At 38.9% G+C, this 6,836-nt stretch overlaps 1 pseudogene; it reads left to right on the top strand.

Annotated features, from left to right (window-relative positions):
• Nucleotides 1–2,623: 2,623 nt before the first annotated feature.
• LOC101419434 (pleckstrin homology domain-containing family A member 3 pseudogene) lies at nucleotides 2,624–3,974 on the top strand (annotated as a pseudogene).
• The last annotated feature ends 2,862 nt before the right edge of the window (nucleotides 3,975–6,836 follow it).

Raw genomic sequence — 6,836 nt, 5'->3', positions numbered from 1 at the left:
TGGGGGACACCCCTGCGTGGCACAGCACTCCTTGCGTGCATCAGCTCTGCACGTGGGCCAGCTCATCACTCGGGTCAGGAGGCCCAGGGTTTGAACCCTGGACCTCCCACATGGCAGGTGGATGCCTTATCCGTTGAGCCAAATATGCTTCCTGCATTTTTTTTTAAGATTTATTTTTTATTTATTTCTCTCCCCTTCCCCCCATTTTCTGCTCTCTGTGTCCCTTTGCTGTGTGTTCTTTTTTTTTTTTAAAGATTTATTTATTTATTTAATTCCCCCCCTTCCCCCGGTTGTCTGTTCTCTGTGTCTATTTGCTGCGTCTTGTTTCTTTGTCCGCTTCTGTTGTCGTCAGCTGCACGGGAAGTGTGGGTGGCGCCATTCCTGGGCAGGCTGCACTTTCTTTCACGCTGGGCGGCTCTCCTTACGGGTGCACTCCTTGCGCGTGGGGCTCCCCTACACGGAGGACACCCCTGCATGGCGGGTCACTCCTTGCGCACATCAGCACTGTGCATGGGCCAGCTCCACATGGGTCAAGGAGGCCCAGGGTTTGAACCGTGGACCTCCCATGTGGTAGATGGACGCCCTAACCACTGGGCCAAGTCCGTTTCCCTGCTGTGTGTTCTTTTGCATCCACTTGCATTATCCAGTGGCACTGGGAAACTGCATCTCTTTTTAGTTGCATTATCTTGTTGTGTCACTTCTCTGTGTGTGCAGTACCACTCTTGGGCTGCCTGTGCTTCTCTCATGAGGGGTTGCTCTCCTTGCAGAGCGCACTCCTTGTGCGTGGGGCTCCCCTATGCAGAGATGCCTCTGTGTAGCACGGCACTCCTTGCTCGCCGCAGCACTGTGCATGGGCCAGCTCACCACACGGGTCAGGAGGCCCTGGGGATCAAACCCTGGACCCTCCATACGGTAGGTGGATGCTTTATCAGTTGAGCCACGTCCGCTTCCCTATTGCATTTTTAAATACCCATGTTGCACTTTGGATATAGACCAAGTTTTTTTAAAACTATAAACAAATACAAATCTAAGATCATTCACTTATGAAATTTACTCAGTAACATTACGTCATCTACCATTTGTTACAAGTAAATAAATTGAACAGACAGGAGTAGCAGCAACTGACAAGGAGATAATATACACGGTAATGGATTAATGTTGACAAGAATAAATACTTTCATATTTATTTTGGCCAAGTAAAACAAAAAATCCAACCTTAGCTGAGCTGTCAGTTGAAAGACTTGCAAGCCTTGGTTACTGTGATATTTGTTGCTTTTCTCAGATACATGAGAACATACAAATATAATCTGATCATTGCTTATTCTGGGTTATGACTTTCCTTATTTTTATATTTCTCTGTTCCTAATGACAATGTATGCAGATATTATTGTAAATAAAAGTTCTAAGAAATACATAAATCATAACATGGAAACTATTATCAGATAAACAAAAAAATTAATTCACAATTTAGGGAAAATTAATGACTCTGGAATGGTAAAATCAGAATATTTCTTTCATTTATCAATATAATTCTATTGTATATTTCTGACAACTACTAGAATATTTTAAAATAGTTTCCACCAATGTAAACATGCAGAAATTATTTGCTATTACTAGAAGTCATTGTGGGTGGCACCCCAATATTCTTTTCATCCCAGATTGTTAGTCTAAGTCAATCATAAAAAATTTCATCCCTGTTGCCAGTGACTGGTTCAGAAATAGACATGTGACACAATTCTTGTCATTGAGGTAGACAGGGTAGTCCACTGGAATGCATCAGGGAAAATTTCTCTGCTCTGAAGAGAAAGCTAGAGAAAATTTGACTTCTCTTCTTACTTTTACTGCTTTCATGTCTGAATATGAGTCCTAGGACTATTGTATCTCTTGTTATTAGTGAGAAGTTGAAGTCAGGAGCGAAAAGTGTGAAACTCTCAGTCTTTGCATCATTGCGCAGCTGAATCAATCTACCTCAAAGCCTGCTGTACCCTTTACTTTTATGTTAGGGTGGTGTGGATTTTGCCTATTCTGCTAAATAACAATTGCCAAAGCTCAGTAGCTTAAACTAAGGAAAGTTTAATTCTTGTTCATACTACACCTTCATCATGGGTCAGCAGGGGTCTGCTGTCAATGTCTTCTTCACTGAGTGATGTAGGTTGTTGGAACCTCCTTCATCTGGAATTTTCCATTTTGTATGCTGTGACAAGCAAAAGAGAACACAGTAAAGAGTACGCCAGCTTTTAAAAGCTTCTACCTGGAAGTAATGCAAGCTACGTTTGCTCATATTTCATTGTCCAAAAGCAACCCACATGGCCGTCCCTAACCCAAAGGGGGCAAAGTAGAGCATTCCTACCATGTGCCCCAAAGGGGAAGTGTCAGAGTAGAACTAATGCCTCCCATTATTCCTTTTATGATCGATAATACATTTCCTTATCCTTTAGTCAATTTGTGTAGGATTTTCTGTTACTTATAACTGATAGCATCCTTATCGATAAACTACTTTATTCTTATATCAGAAATAATGGGAGCTAAACAATTATTTACATTTCTTTCAATATGGCAGGTCAGATACTTTGAATGACTATTCTAAACAAAACAAAGACAAGCAGCAAGATATGCTTTAAAGATGTATTATAGGCGAGGAGGAGGAAACGCTGGGGTGCGCGAGGCAGCAGCCGGGCTGCGGAAGCCCAAGCGGGAGGCCGGCTTCGGCCGCGTTGTAGTCACCGCTGCTACCGCCGCGACTCGCCCGGAGATGCCAGAGCTCGCACGTGGCCGACCCGAGCTCCACGCGGACCCGCCGTGCGGGCCTCTAAGGGCCGCCACCCCGGCGGCGCGCGGGCTGAGGGCGGCGGGGTGTCGGCTTGGGCGCCCGGGGCAGGCGGGCCTGGAAGGCCTGGCCAGGGCTCTGCGCGGCCGGAGCCGGGTCAGGAGGATGCGCGGCGCCGGGCTCTGAAGCACGGAGGCGGCTCTGTACAAGTGGACCAACTAGCTCACAGGTTGGCAGCCTCGTTGCTTTGTTTTAGATAATGGAATCCTATCCTACTATGAGTCACAGGATGTTTGTAAAGGAAGCAAAGGAAGTATAAAGATGGCAGTTTGTGAAATTAAAGTCCATTCAGCAGACAACACAAGAATGGAATTAAGCCTTCCGGGAGAGCAGCATTTCTACTTGAAAGAGGTGAATGCGGCTGAAAGACAGAGGTGGCTGGTTGCTCTGGGAAGCTCCAAAGCCTGTTTGACTGATACTAGGACTAAGAAAGAAAAAGAAATAAGTGAAACCAATGAATCTCTGAAAACCAAAATGTCTGAACTCTGCCTCTACTGTGACCTCCTAATGCAGCAAGTTCATACAATCCAAGAGTTTGTTCACCACGATGAGAGTCATTCATCTTCCAATGTGGAGAACATGAATGAAGCCTCCTCTTTGCTTAGTGCCACCTGCAATACATTCATCACAACACTTGAGGACTGTGAAGATAGCAAATGCCAAGTTTAACCCTGAGATGTTTCAACTGCCCCATCTGGATCCCTTAGTTTCTCCAGTATCACCTTCAAATGGTGAAGCTTCTGTCGGCCATTCTGGTTCTTGCAGTTGAGAGAGGAGTATCCACTCTATGAAAGAACCAGGATCTACACAACACCGATTAGCCCAACGACGCTGAAGAACCTACTCAGATACAGATTCTTGTAATGATATTCCCCTTGAAGACCCAGATAGACTTGTTCACTGTTCAAGAAATACACTTAATGGAGATTTGGCATCTGTAACCATTCCTGAAGAAAGCAGATTTATGGCCCCCCCAAAAAAAATCTGATTCAGAAGATCCTCTTCCATCCTTCTCTTCCTGAAAAACCTTAAGTGTCCAACTTCCTCCAAGTATTGCTATGCAAAAGCTGCTGTAATTAAACTGTTATAGGGAATAGTTTTTCCCATTACTTAGGATTTCTCTGCACTTTATAGACTATTGTAAAAACAAAAACAAAAACAATGAAATCACCCACATACCTTTGAAGTGTATTTTATCTTTATATAGTTTATTTGCAAGAGTATTTTCCTAATAACTTCACAGTGTGAGTGTGCATCTTTCTTTCTTTCTTTTTTTTTTTAACAAATGATGGTGTAACATTTTGACTCTGTAAGGACAAATGTAGATATTTTTTCTAAAAGCTGTGAGGGACTGACAGCCTAGTCAGTATGTATTGTAGCTTACAAAAGTGAAATCTTATAGACATAAGGTTTTGGTTTGGCAGACGTGGACCATGGACCAAATAAATGGTCACTTTACCCCACCTAAAAATGAGTTATGAAAGCAGCTTGATGGTGATTATATTGTATTCCTTTAAGCAAAAAGGACATACTTAATATTCTAAATATTTTTAACCCAAATACCATGACATATTGAGGATTTTTTAAAAAACCAGACGATGCTGTCCTTCATATATGAAGTTGACACTACTGATTTGTCAATACCAAATGTTGGGTTAAAGTATTTAAGTTTTATTTATTTTTCTGTTATATTGAAAAATGATGGCATTCTAACTTTTATTACCTACCAAATTTAAGATGTGTATACATTATTTACATTGTTATAGAAAAGAGTTTAATGTTATAGTGACCTTATTCACTTGTACCAGATAAATGAATGACTTTCAAAGGAAAAAAAAAGATTTATTATAAAATCAACTGCTTAGCTGATGATTCAAGAGAATACTTGTCATACCTTGATGATACTGCTACTATTTGGGCATGAGAAATTATAGATAAAGTCTTGGGTTTGCTCAAGGTGGGGAGTCTTATTATTGGGATTCCACAGATTATACTCACTGTGAAATTAGTGAGAAATAAATCTACCTACTAAAAGAGGACAGTAAAGAAAACTTACCTATTTTAACCTTGGAGCTGTGTGGAGGGAAACAAATCTCCCTTGAGAACCATAACCACAAACTGATCTATTTGACCTCTTGTGGATAAATCGGCCTCTCTATGTGTACTGAGAAACCTAAAGGCAAAAATTTGATTTAACACGGCCCAGGTTAGTACTGCATACAAGAGCTTGGCAAAAGCAAATGCAATTTTTCTTTGGAATGTGGAGCTCAGTCTTTAAAGAACTCTTACAGATATAATTCCAAGGAAGATGTGCTCATAGTAGAAAACCAAAATTCGAAACAAAACAAAACACCCATAAAATACTCGTGGCTAAATGGTATTCCAAATGACAGCCAGCAGAAACAACATGCAGCAGAACGGGCCTGCTAAATAAACCTTTAGGTTTTGGAATTACATGTCATATAACTTAAAAACAGTCAGAGATAAAAGACAAATTACATAAATGGAATAAGGTTTAGATTGATAGTTGATTCTCAACAACAATTGGAAGCTAGAAGAATATAGAAGATGATTGAAGGAAATAAATGTCAATTTACAATTCTATACCAAGCAAAACTGTCTTTTGTAATAGCAAAGGAAAGAAGACATTTTCATATAAACAAAAACAGAGTTTATTACCAAGGGAGATATGAAAGGTACATTTTGAAACAACCCAAATGTCCATCAACAGACAAAAGGATAAATAAAATGTAGTATATCCATATGCTGGAATACTATTTGGCCATACAAAGGAATGGAGTATTAATACTGTTACAATATTGATGAACCTTGCAAATATTATGTTAAATGAAAGAAGCCAGTTACAAAAGACTATATATTAGATGATTACACTCATTCGAAAGTCCAGAATAAGGAAATACATAGGGAAAGAAAAGAGATTAGTGGTTCCTCAGGGATGAGGGCATGTACAGTGGTAGGAAGTGATAGCTAATGGATGAGTTTCTTCTTGAGATGATGAAAATATTCCAAAATTGACTGTGGCTATGGCTGCACATATCTATGAATATACTAAAAACCATTGAATTGTACCCTTTAAATGTGTGAATTGTATGGTATAAGTATTATATCTCAATAAAGCTATTTTTAAAAGGAGGTAATTTTGGGGAAGAAAGAAAATAATCCCAGAGGAAAGGTCTGAAATGCAGAAAATGATGAATAAGATTTTGGTAAAATTGTGGGTAAATCTAACTAATATCAACTGTTTAGAACAATAAAAATAATGTCTTTTGCAGCATTAAAAAAAAACAAGTTGCAATTCAAACACTAAGAAGAAGAGCATATAAGTAGAAAAGGACATTATTGAACATAAAGCATTTTAAGGCCCTCTTATTGTTTGGGAATTTAGCAGTGATATCCATGAACTTTAGACTTTATTAAAATAAAAATAGCTGTATCACCAATAAAATATTCCTGAGAAAAATGTTTAAACTGAATCTAATCAAACCTTAAGATTTAACTTGCAGTATACAGAAGGTATAGGGGATAGAGAAACAATTTAAATAATACCATGATTACGTAAATAAATACAGAGTCTAGTAAATTCTATAAGGCATTTGGCTTCTTAAAGTCATTATTAAAAACATACACACACCTCCAGTGAAGGAACTTTTTAAGATTAAATGAGACTAAAGAGATCTCACAATCATATGTAAAGCATGAGCACTGAAATGGTACAGAGAAAATAGGATACAAAAAAGATTTAGGGGTAATAGGGAACATGTGGAATATAGTTGATAATATATATTAGACGTTATGACGGAAATATTGCTAATTTTCTCTATGTAATAATGCTATGTTGATTGTGTGAGAGAATGCCTTATTCTGAGAAGATTCATGATGAAGCATTTCGATGGAGTTTTATAATGTCTGCAATTACTTTCAGATGATTCATATATATATTTGTAATTATATATCTTTTTTATATATATATATGAAGCAATGGCAAAAG

This window comes from Dasypus novemcinctus, chromosome 5, assembly GCF_030445035.2.
Source record: "Dasypus novemcinctus isolate mDasNov1 chromosome 5, mDasNov1.1.hap2, whole genome shotgun sequence".
NCBI lineage: Eukaryota > Metazoa > Chordata > Mammalia > Cingulata > Dasypodidae > Dasypus > Dasypus novemcinctus.
This window is presented reverse-complemented; position numbering and strand designations above follow the sequence as displayed.